This window comes from Phoca vitulina, unplaced genomic scaffold, assembly GCF_004348235.1.
Source record: "Phoca vitulina isolate PV1807 unplaced genomic scaffold, GSC_HSeal_1.0 scaffold1, whole genome shotgun sequence".
NCBI lineage: Eukaryota > Metazoa > Chordata > Mammalia > Carnivora > Phocidae > Phoca > Phoca vitulina.
The window spans coordinates 103,138,237-103,155,912 of NW_022589704.1; positions in this window are offsets into that span (position 1 = coordinate 103,138,237).

A 17,676-nucleotide genomic window follows, 5' to 3' on the forward strand; every position below is an offset into this window, starting at 1 on the left:
CTCCTAGTTTCGTTGATCTGTTCTACTGTTCTTTTGGTTTCTATTTCATTGATTTCTGGTCTGATCTTTATTATTTCTCCTCTCCTGCTGGGTTTAGGCTTTATTTGCTGTTCTTTCTGCAGCTCCTTTAGGTGTAAGGTTAGGTTGTGTATTTGAGACTTTTCTTGTTTCTTGAGAAAGGCTTGTATTGCTATATACTTTCCCCTTAGGACTGCCTTTGCTGTATCCCAAAGATTTTGAATCGTTGTGTTTTCATTTTCATTTGTTTCCATGAATTTTTAAAATTCTTCTTTAATTTCCTGGTTGACCCATTCATTCTTTAGTAGGGTGCTCTTTAGCCTCCATGTATTTGAGTTCTTTCCGACTTTTCTCTTGTGATTGAGTTCTAGTTTCAAAGCATTGTGGTCTGAAAATAGGCAGGGAATGATCCCAATCTTTTGGTACTGGTTGAGACCTGATTTGTGACCTAGGATGTGATCGATTCTGGAGAATGTTCCATGGGCACTAGAGAAGAATGTGTATTCTGTTGCTTTGGGATGGAATGTTCTGAATATGTCTGTGAAGTCCATTTGGTCCAGTGTGTCATTTAAAGTCTTTATTTCCTTGTTGATCTTTTGCTTAGATGATCTGTCCATTTCAGTGAGGGGGGTGTTAAAGTCCCCCACTATTATTGTATTGTCGATGTGTTTCTTTGCTTTTGTTATTAATTGGCTTATATAATTGGCTGCTCCCATGTTAGGGGCATAGATATGTACAATTGTTAGACCTTCTAGTTGGATAGACCCTTTAAGTAGGATATAGTGTCCTTCCTCATCTCTTATTACAGTCTTTGGTTTAAAATCTAATTTGTCTGATATAAGGATTGCCAACCCAGCTTTCTTTTGGTGTCCAGTAGCATGATAAATGGTTTTCCACCCCCTCACTTTCAATCTGGGGGTGTCTTTTGGTCTAAAATGAGTCTCTTGCAGACAGCATATCAATGGGTCTTATTTTTGTATCCATTGTGATAGCCTGTGTCTTTTGATTGGGGCATTTAGCCCATTTACATTCAGGGTAACTATTGAAAGATGATTTTAGTGCCACTGTATTGCCTGTAAGGTGACTGTTACTGTATATTGTCTGTGTTCCTTTCTGGTCTATGTTGCTTTTAGGCTCTCTCTTTGCTTAGAGGACCCCTTTCAATATTTCTTGTAGGGCTGGTTTCGTGTTTGCAAATTCCATTAGTTTTTCTTTGTCCTGGAAGCTTTTTATCTCTCCATCTAATTTCAATGACAGCCTAGTTGTATATAGTGTTCTTGGCTGCATATTTTTCTCATTTAGTGCTCTGAATATATCATGCCAGTCCTTTCTGGCCTGCCAGACCTCTGTGGATAGGTCTGTGGCCAATCTAATGTTTCTATCATTGTAGGTTACAGATCTCTTCTCCCGAGCTGCTTTCAGGATTTTCTCTTTGTCTCTGAGACTCGTAAGTTTTACTATTGGATGTCTGGGTGTTGACCTATTTTTATTGTTTTTGAGAGGGGTTCTCTGTGCCTCTTGGATTTTGATGGCTGTTTCCTTCCCCAAATTAGGGAAGTTCTCTGCTATAATTTGCTCCAATATACCTTCTGCCCCCCTCTCTCTTTCTTCTTCTCCTGGGATCCCAATTATTCTAATGTTGTTTTGTCTTATGGTGTCACTTATCTCTCAAATTCTGCCTCATGATCCAGTAGTTGTTTATCTCTCTTTTTCTCAGCTTCTTTATTTTCCATCATTTGGTCTTCTATATCACTAATTCTCTCTTCTGCCTCAGCAGTTAGAGCCTCCATTTTGGATTGCATCTCATTAATAGCCTTTTTTTAAAAAGATTTTATTTATTCATTTGAGACACAGAGATAGAGAGAGAGAGCACATGTAAGGGGAGAGGCAGAGGGAGAAGCAGGCTTCCCACAGAGTAGGGAGCCAGACGTGGGATTTGATCCCAAGACCCTGGGATCATGACCTGAGCTGAAGGCAGATGCTTAACGACTGAGCCACCCAAGCGCCCCCATTAATAGCCTTTTTGATTTTGACTTGGTTTGATTTTAGTTCTTGTATGTCTACAGAAAGGGTTTCTCTAATAACTTCCATGCTTTTTTCAAGCCCAGCAAGTATCTTTAAAATCATCATTCTGAACTCTAGTTCCGACATCTTACTAATTTCCATATTGATTAGGTCCCTGGCAGTCGGTACTGCGTCTTGTTCTTTTTTTTTGAGGTGATTTTTTCCATGTTGTCATTTTGTCCAGAGGAGAACAGATGAATGAAAGAACAAAATGCTAACAGGGTAACAATGTCTCCAGAAAATATACACTAAACAAATCAGAAAAGACCTGAAACCGGGGGGAAAGAAAGGGAAAGAAAGAAAAAAGAAAAAAAAAAAGAAAAAAAGAAAAAGAAAAAGGTAAAAACAAACAAACAAACAAACAGAAAACAGAATGTGATCAAATATGATCAGGCTGGTGCATAGATCAGTGCCACACACTAGATTTTGGGCATATTTTGGTCTGTTAGAAGAAAGTGCCTCCCAAAATTTTAAAGAAAGAAAAACTTATATATGTACAAAAAATAAGGGGTAATACGATGAAGGGATGGAATATGCTGTAAAGATGAAAATTATAAAAGATTTTATAAAAGGAATTGATAAGAAGTTGGTTGAAAAAAGAAAGAAGAGGATTTTTTTTTTTTTAAAAAGGGAGAGTATGTGATCAGGCAGGAGACTAGAACAAAACATACACTAGAGATTTAGGGTATATTTTGATCCGTTACAAGAAATTGTATCCCAAAATTTTAATGAGAAAACAACTTATATATATATAAATATATATACCAAAAATAATGTTAGCTACTATGAAGGGATAGAATATGACTCTAAAAATGAAAAATAAAAAAGATTTTTAAAAAAAGGGATTGATAAGATGTTGGTTGAAAAAGGGAAAAAGAAAAATTAAAAAAAAAAAGAAAAAAGAAAGTTAAAAAAAATTAACTTTGAAAGACTAAAAATCATGGATAAAAAGCCATGAATTCTATGTGCTGTATTCCCCTAGCGCTGGAGTTCTGCCATTCTCATTGATCGGTAAACTTGGTCTTGGCTGGCTGTTCTTGCTGGTCTTCTGGGGGAGGGGCCTGTTGCCATGGGTCCCAAATGTCTTTGTCAGTGGCGAAATTGCCCCGCCCTTGCCGGTCCGGGCTAAGTAATCTGCTCAGGTTTGCTCTCGTAGCTTTTGTTCCCTGCAAGCTTTCTGTACAGCTTTGGAGGCCGAGAGTGAAAATGGTGGCCTCCCAATCTCCGTCCCGGAGGAGCCGAGAACTCGGGGCCCCGCTCCTCAGTGAGCCCCCAGAGAAAAGCAGTCACTCACTCCCATCTCACCCGGCCTGTGACTGAGCATTTCTATCTCTGGCACCGACCCCGTTTGGAGTCTCCAAACCCAGCAGATCCCTGCAGTGCACTCCTGTGCTGCTCCTCCTGGGGGAGGAAGGGGAGTCTCCCCGGATCTGCTGCTTTTTGGGTCCCTGCTGGAGGAGCAGTGGCCTGACTGCGCCGCGGATCACGGTTTATGGCAACCCCGAGCTGAGAGCCCGCGCCTCGGCTCCGTCTCTGCAGCAGGCTTCCCTACTCCGATCCCTAGGAGCTCTGCTGCACTCTGTCTGTGACCCCGAGGGTCCTGAGACTACACTGTCCCATGAGGGTTCCACCCCCCGCTTAGCCACTGGAGCGACGTCCCTCAGCAGAGCAGACTTCTAAAAGTTCCGATTTTGTGCTCCGCTGCTCTATCACTTGCCAGAAGCGGCCCACGGAGGCCCCCTCCCCCGCCGTCTATCCTCCTGAATATTGCCTCAGATTCACTTCTCCACACGTCCTACCTTCCAGAAAGTGGTCGCTTTTCTCTTTAGAGAGTTGTTGCTATTCTTTTCTTCGATCTCTTGTTGAATTTGTAGGTGTTTAGAATGGTTTGATCCCTATGCAGCTGAAATCCTGGGACCAGACGAAATCCAGGTCTCCTACTCCTCCACCATCTTGCTCCTCCCCCAGTTATCCCTGCTTTAAAAAAAAAATTCCTCTTGTATGGAAATATTCTTTTTTTTGCATCCCTTCCCTTTTAGCTTCTTTGTGCCCCTAATGCTGAAGTGAGTCTCTTGTTGGCAGCATATAGTTGGGTCTTGCTCTTTATCCATTCAACCACTTATGTCTTCTTATTAGAGGATTTAGTCCATTTTCACTGAAAGTAATTATTGATAGTTATGGACTTATTTATTGCCACATTGTTCATTGTTTTCTGGTTGTTTGGTAGTTCCTTTCTTCTTTTACTCTCTTTATCTTTTGGTATTTACCCTAAGTTTTTGTCTGGTAGTTACACGATGTTTAAATAAAACATCTACCATCAGTCTATTTTAAGTTGATAGCAACAACTTCAAATGCTGTATAAATTTCAAATTTTTACATTCCCCCCCCCCATTTTATATTTTTGGTGCTATAATCTACCTCTCCCAATGGGGAGGATTGCAGTCAGCACTTAGACACGGGCTAATTAGAAGCCAGACTCCAAGGCATTGGCTATGAAAATATACATTCAAACCTCTTTCGGGGAGAAGCTGTGAGATCAGTATTTTTGCTTGCTCCATAAATGTTGACCCCAGCTCTATAGCCATAGGGTCCCATTTGAAACTGCTTCTTTGTTTGCTATGTCCTATGGGTGTTGTGAATGCAATTGCTGTTGGCCATCAGAGGTAGGTGATTTGGGGCCCATTCCTCAGATGGCAGCCTTAAAAGCAGGGGCACTAGATGGGTAGACAAGCTCTTTCCAGGTAGATACTGGTGACTTGGTTTTATTTTTGGAGTGACCCAAGGCGTGGGGCTTTTAGGCTCTGGGGATGATTGCAGTCAGCACCTCGATGCATGCTAATTAGAAGCTGGACCTTCAGGAACAGCCTGTAAAGGGCAGTCAAACCCCTACCAGGGAATGACTGGAAGATGAGCATTTTTGCCTGTTACCTCTTTTCTGAGCCCTGGGGAGATAGCTGCACCAAATGTTTGCACATCCAAACAGAATGGCTTCTTTGCTATAGAACTGTGAGACTCATGAATACAAGTCCAGTGGGTTTTCAGAGCTAGGTGTTTTGGAGGTCCATCCCTTGGAAGGGCATCTCAAAAGTTGGGGTATTAGGTATACAGTCCAAATCCTTTGCTTCTCTGGGAGAAGGGGGAGTTAGGGGGCCCCTCCTGATTTAAAGGTGCTGTGGCATGTGTGGGCTTTATGGTAAGAGTATGTCTCAGACTTTCCTGCTCAATTTGACGTGGGTATGTTCTCAGTCACCTAGTGTAGAGGAGTCACTTAGCTAATTTCTCTGTTTCTATCAGAGGGATTAACTCCATGTGTAGCTATTCATTCAGTGTGTATGTGGGAAGAGGGAAATTCAAAGACCTCCTATGTCACCATCTTGGTCCATAGTCTCTCATAAATGTTATTAATTCTGAGGTAGTTCAATTTACCTATTTTCATTTTTGTTGCCTGTGCTTTGATGTCAAATACAAAAAATTATTCAAATACCATGCCATAATGATTTCTCCTAGGTTTCTTAGAGTTTTACAATTTTACATTTAGATCTTTTATCTATTTTTGGCTAATTTTTTATGTGGTGTAAGGTGAGGGTCCAAGTTCATTCTTTTGTTTTGAATATCCAGTTTTTCTAGCACCATTTACTAGAAAGTCTCTTCCTATTGAATTGTCTTGGTATCCTTGTCAAAAACTTTTAAACCCTAGAGGAGGGTTTATTTTTGGGCTCCCTATTTCATTCCATTGGTCTATATGTCTGTCTTTATGTCAGTAACACATTCTTGATTGCTGTAGCTTTGTAGTAAATTTTGAAATCAGGAAATGTGAGGCCTCCAACTGTTCTTCTTTTTCAAGATTGGTTGCTTATTCAGAGAGAATCTCTTGAGATTCCATACGAATTTTTGATGGATTTTTTTCTGTTTCTGCAAAAAACATCATTGGAATTTTGATAAGGATCACATTAAATCTGTAGAGGTCTTTGGGTAGTATTAACATCTTAACTATATTAAGTGCAATCCATGAACACAATATGTCCTTCCATTTATTTGAGCCTCTTAAATTTCTTTCAGTGATATTTTGTAGTTTTAGTTTTACAATGTTTCAGCTCTGTAATCAGGCTTATTTCCAAGTATTTTATTCTTTCTGATGATACTGTATATGGAATTGTTTTCTAAGTGTCTTGTTTAGCTTGTTCATTTTAGTGTATGGGAATACAACTAATCATTTGTTAGTTCTAATTGTGTGTGTGTGTGTGTGTTGAATTTTAGGGTTTTCTACATAATATGATTATGTCATCTTTCAACAGAGATAGTTTTACTGCTTTTTCCCCCCAATTTTAAATGTCTTTTATTTCTTTTTCTTGCCAACTTTCTCTGGTGTGGATATCCTCTACTATGTTGAATAAAAGCAGCAAAAGTGGCATCCTTGTCTTGTTTCATCTTAGAGGAAATATTTCAGTTGTTCAGTATAATATTGTGGGTTTTTTCATATATGTTCTTTATTATGTTGAGGTGTTTCCTCCTATTCTTAGTTTCTTGAGTGTGTTATTATGCAAGGGTGTTGGATTTTTGCCAAATATTCTTTTCTGAATCAGTTGTGATGATCATTTTTTTTCATATGTTCATGTGATATATTACATTGATTGATTTCTATGTATTGAACCATCCTTACATTTCAGGAATAAATTCCACTGGGTCATGGTACTTTTTCCTTTTAAAAATGCTAATGGATTTGGTTTGGTAATATTTTGTTATGATGCAAAAAAATCATCTATCATATTCATAAAGGGTATTAGGGTGTGGCTTCTTTCTTCTTGTGTCTGAGTCTGACTTGGTTTCTGGGTAATACTGACCTCATATAATCAGTTAGAAAGTGTTCCCTCTTCTTCAGTGTTTTTAGAAGAGTTCAAGAAGGATTGGTATTAATTCTTCATTAAAAATTTGGTAGAATCTACCACTGAAGCCATTTGGTCACAGGCTTTCCTTTCTTGAGAGATTTTTGATTACTGATTCAATCTTCTTACTAACATAGGTCTATTCAAATTTTCTATTTCTCCATGATTCAGTCTACATAGGCCATGCCTTTCTAGGAATTTGTCCATTTCACCTCAGTTCTCCAATTTGTTGATGGATGATTGTCCACAATATATTTTATAATCCTTTCTATTTCTGTGACATTGATATCATGTCACCATTTCATTTGTGATTTTAGTTGATTTTCTCCTTTTTTGTAGTCCAGCTGATAAAAGTTTATCAATTTTGTTGATATTTTTGAAGAACCAATTATTGGTTTAGTCGACTTTTTAAATGTTTTTCTATTCTCTATGTTATTCATCTCTGCTCTAGACTTTATCATTTCCTTTCTTCTGCTAGCTTTGGGTTTAATTTGTTCTCTCCCTCTCTCTTTTTTGTAAGATTTTTTAATGTATTTCTTTTACTAAAAATAATATGTATACCAAGAAAACAAAAATATGCAATAATAAGAACATAAGTGTTCACATTTCAAGCAGTAAGTAAAACTTCTGGGTCAGTATTAAGGCTTTTGACATATTTTGTCTCAGTCCATTCAGGCTGCTATAACAAAAATACCACAGAGCAACTGGCTTCTCAACAAAAGAGCATTTATTTCTTGCAGCTCTGGAGGCTGAAGATCAGTGTGACAGCATGGTCCAATGAGGGTTTTCTTCCAGGTTGTAGACTTCTCATTGTATCCTCACATGGCAGAAGGAATAAGGGAGCTTCCCCAGGCCTCATTCATGAGGGCACTAATCCCATCCATGAGGGCACCACCCTTATAACCTAACCACCCTTATAACCTAATCACCCTTATAACACCATCACACTGGGCATTAGGGTTCCAACATGTGACCTTTGGTGAGACACAAATATTCAGACCATATATAGCACTGTGGGTTTAGTTTAAAGAACAAACTAAAACCAAACCGCACAGTGCTATGTATGGTCTTACCTTTCTAGCATGGTTCTTACTTTTCTAGTTCTTAAAGTGCTAAGTTATGTTGCTGTTTTGAGATCTTTTTTCTTTTAATGGGCGTATTCACAGCTATATATTCCCTCTTAGCCCTACTTTCGCTGCATTCCAGGAATTTTGGTATATTGTGTTTTCATTATAATTTTTCTTGGAGATATTTTCTAATTTTCATTTTAATTTCTTCTTTGACTCATTGGTTGTTTAAGATTGTGGTATTTAGGAGTCCCTGGGTGGCTCAGTTGGTTAAGTGCCTGTCTTTGGCTCAGGTCCTGATCAAGCCCCACATCAGGCTCCCTGCTCAGCAGGGAGTCTGCTTCTCCTTCTCCCTCTCCTTCTCCCTCGCCCCCACTCATGCTCTCTTTGTCTCTCTCTCAAATAAATAAATAAAATCTAAAAAAAGAAAAAAAAATCGTGGTATTTAATTTCCACAAACTTGTGAACTTTTTAGTTTTCCATTAGCTCCTGACTTCTAGCTTCAATCCATTATGATTAGAAAAGACACTTTGTATGATTTCAATCTTTTCAACTTTATTAAGACTAGTTTTGTGGCTTCTTACATGGTCTATCCTGGGAAATGTTTCATGTACACCTGTGAAAAATGTGCATTTTGTTGGGTGGAGAGTTCTGTATATGTCTGTTAGTTACAGTTTGTCTATGGAGTGTTGTTGAAATTCTCTGTGTCACCTTTCCTTGTGCTTTAATATTTTCTTCTCAATTTTCTGTGTTTGCTCTCATTTTTACTTTCAGTGTCATATAGATGTTAATACTGCAGATTTGGGCTCCAGAGGTTTCTCTGCTTACAGTCCTGGCTTCCTGTTTGCCAGTCACATTGCTTTAGGCACGTTACCTCTCTGAAGTCCTCATTTGTAAAATAGGGCTAACATTACAGTGACATTGGGGATTAGGGCTTCAGTATATGAATTTCGTGGGGACACAGTTCAGTCCATAGCAGATACTTGTAGCAATTCCCTATTGGTGATAGACCCTTTGTATATTTCATTTTTTTGTGTGTGCCATTTATTTTGTTTTTGGTTTTGGTTTTGGCTTGTTTTTACTTTTCCTGAATATGTCACCATTTTCCCCTCATTCCTGAAAGGTTGTTTCACTAGGTATACTATCCTAAGTTGACAGTTATTTTATCCTGTCACTTGGATGATATTTTTTCCACTATTTCCTGATATCCTTTGTCTCTATAGTTACGTCTGTTGTTTCTGTCATTATTGTTTCTCGTATTTCTGGCTCTTAAAAAAATGTGAATTTCCCTTTCATCATAATATTTAGACTATGTTAGATTTCCTGAATCTTAAGAGTTGCTTCCTTCCAAATTTCTCAAAAATTCCTAGTCATTCTGATATCATTTTGATCCTTTCTTTTTATTCCTATTTTTTATCTTGATGTTCTTCTGGAAATCTGAATAAACTTACATTAGCCTATCCTCTCTTCCATTTATCTCAATTTTATTTTCACTTTTTTTTTTGTCAATTTTGTGTTTTGGTATTTATTCAGATCTTTTTATAGTTTGCTAGTTCTTTGTTCAGTTATATAAAATCTGTTGTTTAATATATCCACTGGCCTTTTAATATTGTTGGTGGTATTTTCTATTTCTATAAACTCTTATTGGATTATTTAAAAAAACTAATTTAGTCATTTATATAGATATTTCCCTTCCTTGTGCTTTTGATTCCATCTTTTGTTCAGAAGAGCTACTTGTTTTTTTTTTTTTAAGATTTATTTATTTTAGAGAGAGATAGAGAACGAGTGTGGGGAGGGGCAGAGGAAGAGGGAGAGAGAGAGCATTTCAAGCAGACTCTATGCTGAGCGTGGAGCCTGACATGGGGCTCAATCCCAGGACCCTGAGATCATGACCTGAGCCAAAATCAAGAGTCGGACATTTAACTGACCTAGCCACCCAGGTGCCTCCACAAGAGCTACTTTTAATAAAGTTTTTCTCTCCCTCCTTCCCTCACCAACCTAACCCTCTGGACTAAATTTGCTTACTCCTAATTTTCATTTGATACTCATTATATTAGTAAGAAGTCTGTAGGTTTACACTTACTTAGTATTTTATATCTGACATTGTTTTGATTTTAGCCTTACATTTGAATGACTGTTTGTCCTGACAGGGAATTCTAGGTTGACAGTTGTTTTCTCTAAACCCTTTGGTTCAATTGTTCCATTTTCTTCTGGCATTTACTTTTGGTGATAAGACAGCTACTTTTCTTGATGATGCACATTCTAATTATCATTCACTGGTAAGTAACCTGTCTTTTCTCCATGGGATGTTAAATATTTTTTGTTTTTGTTTTATCTTATAGGTTTCTTTTTTTTTGTATCATTGATGTTCTGTAATTTTATTAGTATGTGTTTATCTTAGGCTTATTTAGATTTATCTTCTTTAATACTCAGCGTGTTCTTTTAATCTAAGCCCCATGATTCTTGTACCTTCTAGAAATTCTCTGTCAAAAACCCATTTTGAATATTGATTTTCTGTTATTACCTTCATTATCTACTTCTGGAATTCTTATTAGGCATATGTAAAGTCTCTTGGTCTTTCAGTTTTGTATCTTCCTTTTCATAATTTTTATCTTTTAAGTTTTCGGATGGGATTTTGCAGATTGCTATTTATATACTCTAAATTTTACATTATCCTTTGGCTATTTTGGTTTGGGTCATACTTTTCTTTTCCAGATTTCTCTTTGGCTGGCTTTCTTCCTTTGTTCTGGTCATTTCTCACATCACCATCTCAGGGAGAACTTTTCTTAAAGCCTTTTCTGGAGACCACAACTTTCATCTCTCATCACTTTTTTTTTTTGCTTTATTTTTCTTCATAGTTCTTCCTACTACATGAAATGTTTTTTCTTAATTTTCTTCTTTCCTTCCTTCCTTTTTTCCCTTCCTTTCACCCTCCTTCTTTTTTTCTTTCCTTTCTTCCTTTCCTCCCTTCTGTCTTGACTTTCTCCCTCACTACAAGTCAGTAGTAATAGACTTCTCTGTTTTATTCATGGTTACATTTCTAGCACCCGGAACAAGTGCCTGATAGTAGATATTCAATATTTAATAAATATTTGAAGAATGGATGGTTCCCTTTTATTTTCCTTTCCACTGGATCAAATCTGTCATTTTTGTTTTTAAATTTTATTTAAAAAATAATATTGATTTTTCTAACTTTTGGGGATTTACTCTTTTTAGATGTTTCTTTTATTTTTCACCTTTCTCTCTCTCTCTCTTTCTTTCTTTCCTTTTCAATTGAATTAATTTCCTGACTGAATTGGTTGGCTGTCTTACTTTGCCCAACCTTATCCAGTTAGGATACTTGGAATCCAGTTTGTATGCTCCCTGTAAGAATCTGTCCTTTTCTCCCTTGCTTCCTTTGTGCCCTCCTTTATCTCTGTGTAGTGGTTTAATGATTCCAGACATATACCAGAATCAGGGTTTAGAGGGGCACTTTGGCCTTCCACCCTCAGTGCCACCATAGTTCATTTGCTAATCCTGAGGGCACTTGGCAAGGGCCCAGTTATCAGGCTTCGTCAGCTATTTCTCACCATCCTGGTTGTGCAGGTTGATATGAAGCAGCCCTGACAGTAGTAACTACTTTTTCCTCCCACTTTTTCATGGATGGGAGCACTCATTTAGTTCCTCTTTAAGCTCTGAGTCTAGGTCTCTTCTCCTTCATGCAGGAACTCCCAGTTACCTCTACCTACTTTGGGCTTCAACTCATTTACTGATGTTCATTTTAAGAGTAGTTCAGTCTTTAACAAAAAGACTACCTATCAGTGTTATGTGCTCAGAGAAGTAGGGGAAGCAGGGATTGAAAAGAAGAATTTATGCAAAGTTTAAAAATGTTACACATAAATAGGAGTGCATAACATATGTATACAGATTAGCAAGTTGTTATAATATGAACACCAGATTAAAGATCAATCAGAAGATAAAATACTGCCAGCACCCCAAGTCACTCTTGTGCCCCTTCTGTTTTCAGATAGAGTTATAATTTGCTTGCACTGCTGTCAACTACATCAGGGAAAACTATGGCTTTTGGGCCAAATCTACCTTATTACTTGTTTTTGTAAATAAAGCTTTATTGGAACATAACCATGCTTTTTCATTTACGTATTGTTTATGGCTGAAAATGTCAGAGTTGACTACTTTTGACAGAGATCATGTAGCTCAGAAGCCTGAAAATATTTGGTATCTAATCCTTTATAGGTAAAGTTTGTCAATCCCTTCATTACATGGTTACACTACAATATTTTATCCATTCTAATATTGATAGAGATAGGGATTGTTATTAACTTCTGATAGTTCAAGTAATGCTGTCATGAACATTCATCTATATTTCTCCTGGATCACACATGCATGTCTCTGTAGGGGCATATTTAGGAGAATGAGTATATATACCTTCAGTGTTATGAGACAATGCACGTTTCCATAGTGATTTATCAATTGGAATTCTACTATCAATGTGTTGGAGTTCCTTTTATTCTACATCTTTATAACACTTTCAGACCTTTATCTGTTTATCAGACCTTTATCAGACCTTTCACTGTTAGTCATTTTGATAGGTGTATAGTTTTAATTTGCATTTTTCTGAGAGCTAATGAGATTGATCATCTTTTCTTATGTTTATTGGCCAGTTGTTGGGGTTAATGTGGAGTATGAAACCATCCATAATATCTGGCTTAGTAAAATGTAACACGGAGGCCGCTGAGGGCAGGAAAGGTTTCAGAGAAGGGTGTAGGGCTTTGGAATGCTGAGGCCTGCAGGACCACTCTGGCCTAGGAATGCCGCAGGGAGTTACCTTCCCCGAAGCTTTCTTAGCCCAAACAGCTGCCCCGTGATCTAAGAGATGTACGCATTGTCCCCTAAAGCTATGTTTAGCAGAACTCATAGAACAAGCTGATCAACGCATTGTATCTTTCCCGTAATCAGACTTCTATTTTCTGTAAGACCCCTTGCCACACATCACTTGCTTGAGAAACAGAGTAATAAAGATTTATGATTATCCTGAAGTACGAATAAAGGTGAGAGTAAAGAAGAGCAAAGGATCTTCATCTCTGAGCGTTGACCCCCGTGCCTTCTCCTCTCTTTCACAGCAAATTTGGAGTCATCTTTCATCAGTCGGTACAGGGATTGCTGGCCATTCCCAGCAGCCATTTGCACACTCTCTTTTCTGAAGTCCATATTCGGATTTCTTGCCTACTTTTCATCTGGATTTTTCTTTTATTTCTAGGTTTTGAATGTGTAAGTTATTTGTTAGTTATATATATGACAAATATTGTATTCCACCTTTTCCATTGGCTTTTCATCTTTTAATAGTTTATTTTGATGACAAAAATATAATTTTAATATTGCCCAATCGATCAAGATTTAAGATTATTGCATTCCATTTATTTCGTGTTCAAAAAATATTTCTCAATCTCAAAGTTATGAAAATAATCTTCTATGGTATGCTTTAGTTCTAGAAGCTGTGTTGCTTCACATCAAAACTTTCCCCCACTATTCCATAATGTCACATTCCTAAAAAATCACATGTACATAAATTCCTGGGCTCATCATAGTGTACTATATTCTGTTCCCATACCTCACTGCTTTAAGTCTTCATATTTCAGGGACAAAATCCTCCTGCCTTGTTCTTCTTTATGGGTACCTTGTATGTTCTTGAGTTTTTACTTTTCCAATTTAATTTTAGAATTAGCTTTTCAGTTTACACACACACACACACACACACACACACACACAACCTTCTGTGGTTCTAATGTAGATTATATTTATAAACCATCTTGGGGAAAATGATCAAATTTGGGGAATATTTTCATCAACCTTTGTGCTTTAGCTTCCAGGAAACCCTTAGAATATTGTTTGATTTAACTTTAATCCACATATATGTTTGAACTTTCTCCCTGTCCTTGACCTTTTATTCCAGTTTTGCACATTTCCTTAAAGTTGCTTTAAATTATGTTTAAAATGAAGCAAAGCATATATGCAGTTAAAAATGGAACAAAGGGGTGTGGGGCAATGCACTACCATCCATGTTTATCTGATTAAGAAAATGGTACTCAAGTCCATGTCATTTTAGAAAATATAGATGTAATTTTTGGATTTGAGGCATAGAGATTCTAAATTATAGAAGCCTGCAATTCAACTTAGCTTTCAAAAATTTTATAAGCTTAGCAGGTATTTTTAATAAATAAGTCTAGGTTGAGCATTGCTGGTTTACGATGTTGTATGGAGAACAGGGACTCTTTAAATGCAATAGCAGCATCCTTTCTAGCCTGGAACAATATATTGAGACTTGTGTTTGGAGTCATACTTAATTAATTTCCAAATAAATGAATCATGAGCCTATCTGCCTAAATCTTTGCATACCATCATAAAATTCTGCCACCCTATGGAGATGGATTGATGTGAACATGGCAGTTTAAGCTTGTTTTGTTTTGTTTTTCTTTTGTGTGTGCATGAATGTAGTTCTCACAAATAAATTCAGTCCTTGGTGAACAATTTTCCAGGTATGTGTCTGTTCTCACTGAACAAACACAGAAGAAATATGCCAGGCTAAACTAATGAAGAGAAAATGCAACATATTTGATGCCTCCATAAATTTCCAAAAGTGGATTAAAACCCTTCTTTTCCTCCTTTTGTATCTTCAGATGTATCCGTACGAGAAAAACTCAAAGAGGAAGTTTCAAAGCACTTTGAAAGTAAAGTAATATTTGCTGGGTTTGTGTATCACATTGGGCATGTTATCTGTTACAATTTAATCCCTTCAAGCAGTCTATGTATTAAGCAGTTATTTCTATTTTTTTAAAATAAAGATATTGAAATCAGCAAACAAAGAAAAACTTAAAATCATGGAACAAGTGAGAGCAGAGTCTGGATTTGCATCTTAGTTTTGGCCTTAGTCTGTGGCCCTCACAGCACGTTCTTTCCACCCCTTGTGCTCCAAAGGGACTTTGACGATGAAGGTGGGGGACACCAGACCTATCTGTGGTTTTGGACAATTATTTAACTTCAGTGTGAAACAGCTAATAATTATTTCTATTCCCTTCACTGGAGTGTTATGGCTTAATTAACACTTGTAAAGATGTTATCTATGAAATCACTGTAATCTCTAACAGGCATTTATGTCCAACAATCTCTTTGGGCTTTTTGCCTTTTATCTTCCAACCTGTTATAGCAATGGTATTCATTGGATTTATGAACACACCTTGGCTCCCTTTCCCTCTGCTTGTTGAGAACACCTACGTGGGAAATTGTCTTCATGCTGAATGAGGTTTGGCTTTTGTGGCAGAAAGGATGTGAATTAAATGAGCCAGAGACAAGTGGTGGCACAGAGAGGAGAGGCAGGCCGGCCTTGGTAAATACACGAGGAAAGCTGTCCTGCTTATGACCACACTGTTAGACAGGGCTGTAGCTGACATACTCAACCCCTGCAGGAGGGTCATTCTTACACCCTTCATCGTCTACACAGCAACAACCTGTTCAATAATAATTATTTAGCTACCAGTAAAGATAATTTTTGGACTCATTATTTCATTTTAAAATGACTAAGAACTTTTTTAAAAAGGGGGACCATTTAAAGAGAACATTCAATAAAAATATTGCCTGCAGAATTAAACTTGCTAATTACCAAACAAAATTATTACATGTTGCAGTTTGCATTCTGCTTGACTGTGTGACACTTTAAACAGAAATAGAAATTTAAAACGGTCACGAAGAATGGCAGAATGAAAGTCACTTAGGTTCTATCTCTTCCTCTCCATAGTTCTGGGCTATCCGGTTTACTGGACTCTCCTGTTTAAATACAAGCATATGCAGTACTACAGGCATGGACTCATGAACTGCACCCTGAGTGAATTGTGTGCAGAGTTCAAATTACTCCAAATTGTTTGGCACTTACTCTCAAAACAAAAACAAAAAACAAACAAAAAAACCACCTGCAGCTGAGGACGTGTGTGTCAGCTGCTGACTGTACAACGGGAAGTTCTTAAACTAACTTCCATGTAGAATACGATGTTCATTAAAAAATAAATAATAAAAATGTGCTCATTTGATACTTACATATGTAATATCAAAACTTAACAGAAATGGCAACACATTTTTAGAACTTAGGCTAAGAAAATATTTTTTTCAAGGGGGGAATATTTTATCTCTGACATTGTTTATCATCGATGAAGCATGGTGATATTAAAAGAAGGCTGATTTTAAGTCAGTATTATTTTTAGTTATCTTCAGACAATGCACACTTTATTGCCTACGTTTGGGGCAGATCACTCCCCACCTCTCAGCCTATTTCTGCTAACAGCATTTTTTTTCCTATAACTGTTCTGTTACCCCAATCCTGGAAATCTTGGAAAAAAGACATTTCTTTACATATAACTTTCAAAGAAACCAACCAAAGATACTAAGTATGCATGGCACATGACAATTTTAAGCAAAAATGGAACCACAATTCTTTAGTAAATTGGGAAGATACAGAGTATGTCAGCAAAAGAATATGTGAATGAATACAGGGTTAAAAGCAACTTGTGGGGGCCCTGTGTTTTACAAGAAGCTGGGGTATCCACTCTGAAATAAGGTTATGCACAGATGACCAGAAACAGCAGATAACTCAAATTCTTCCCTCTGTGCAAATGCTGTAGGGATAATCCAACTGGATATTGGCTGAGCACTCAGACTTGAGGTTCAGAGAGTGCTGCATAAGGAAACACAGTACATGGATATCATAAGCATAAATAGTGGGGAAATCCAGGCAGACACAGAAGGCAGGACATTCTGAAGCATGCCAGCAGAGTGACAGCATGGATTAGTAAAATGATCATAAAATAAAGTATCAAACAGAGCTGTGCTCCAAGCCAGGCTCTACCATCTATTAGCTGTGTCCCCTTGGCCAGTTTACTTAATCTTTCTGACCATCAGAGTCTTTGTCTGCAAAATAAAGTAATGATATCAAATGTTCCTGGATTGTCACTAATATAAGAGAGTAATAGATGCAAACCACCTGCCATGTTGAGTATATTCAGATAATGTTACCTATCTAGCTGAAAGCCTGGGTACAAATGATCATGGCACGAGAGTCAGAACTCAAAGGGGTAGTACAAAGTCATGATTGTAGACCTAGAAGGTGGAAGCCAATAAAGAGGGGGCCCTGAATGATCTTTCTTTTGTGCTGAGGAGATTAGATCCCAGGCCCATCTTTGCCAGAGGCTGGCAGTGTGACCTTGGGTCAGAGACCTCTCTTTTCTGGGTCTCAATTTTCTCTAGAGCAAGGTCATTGGGTCATTTTCACTGGGCTATCTTGAACAAACCATTTTATCACCATTTTTTAAATCACAGATAATTTAAGTACTAATTGTCCCCTTGTTTAAGCTGTGATACTTAAAACAGACTTCCTTAGTTTTTTGTTTGAGTGCCTGCATCACATCCCTAGCCATTATTATGTCTGACCCCATGCTAACCACACCCCCACTCTACCCCAGAACCTGAGTACACTCTCATCCCTCCATCCATGTGGGCCTCAAAGATTGCATTGGACTATCTTTTGGGTGCTGTAGTTAGTAATAAGAGAGAAAATATGGTGCCAATGATTTACTCTCTAGATATTAGGGCCTTTGAGGCCG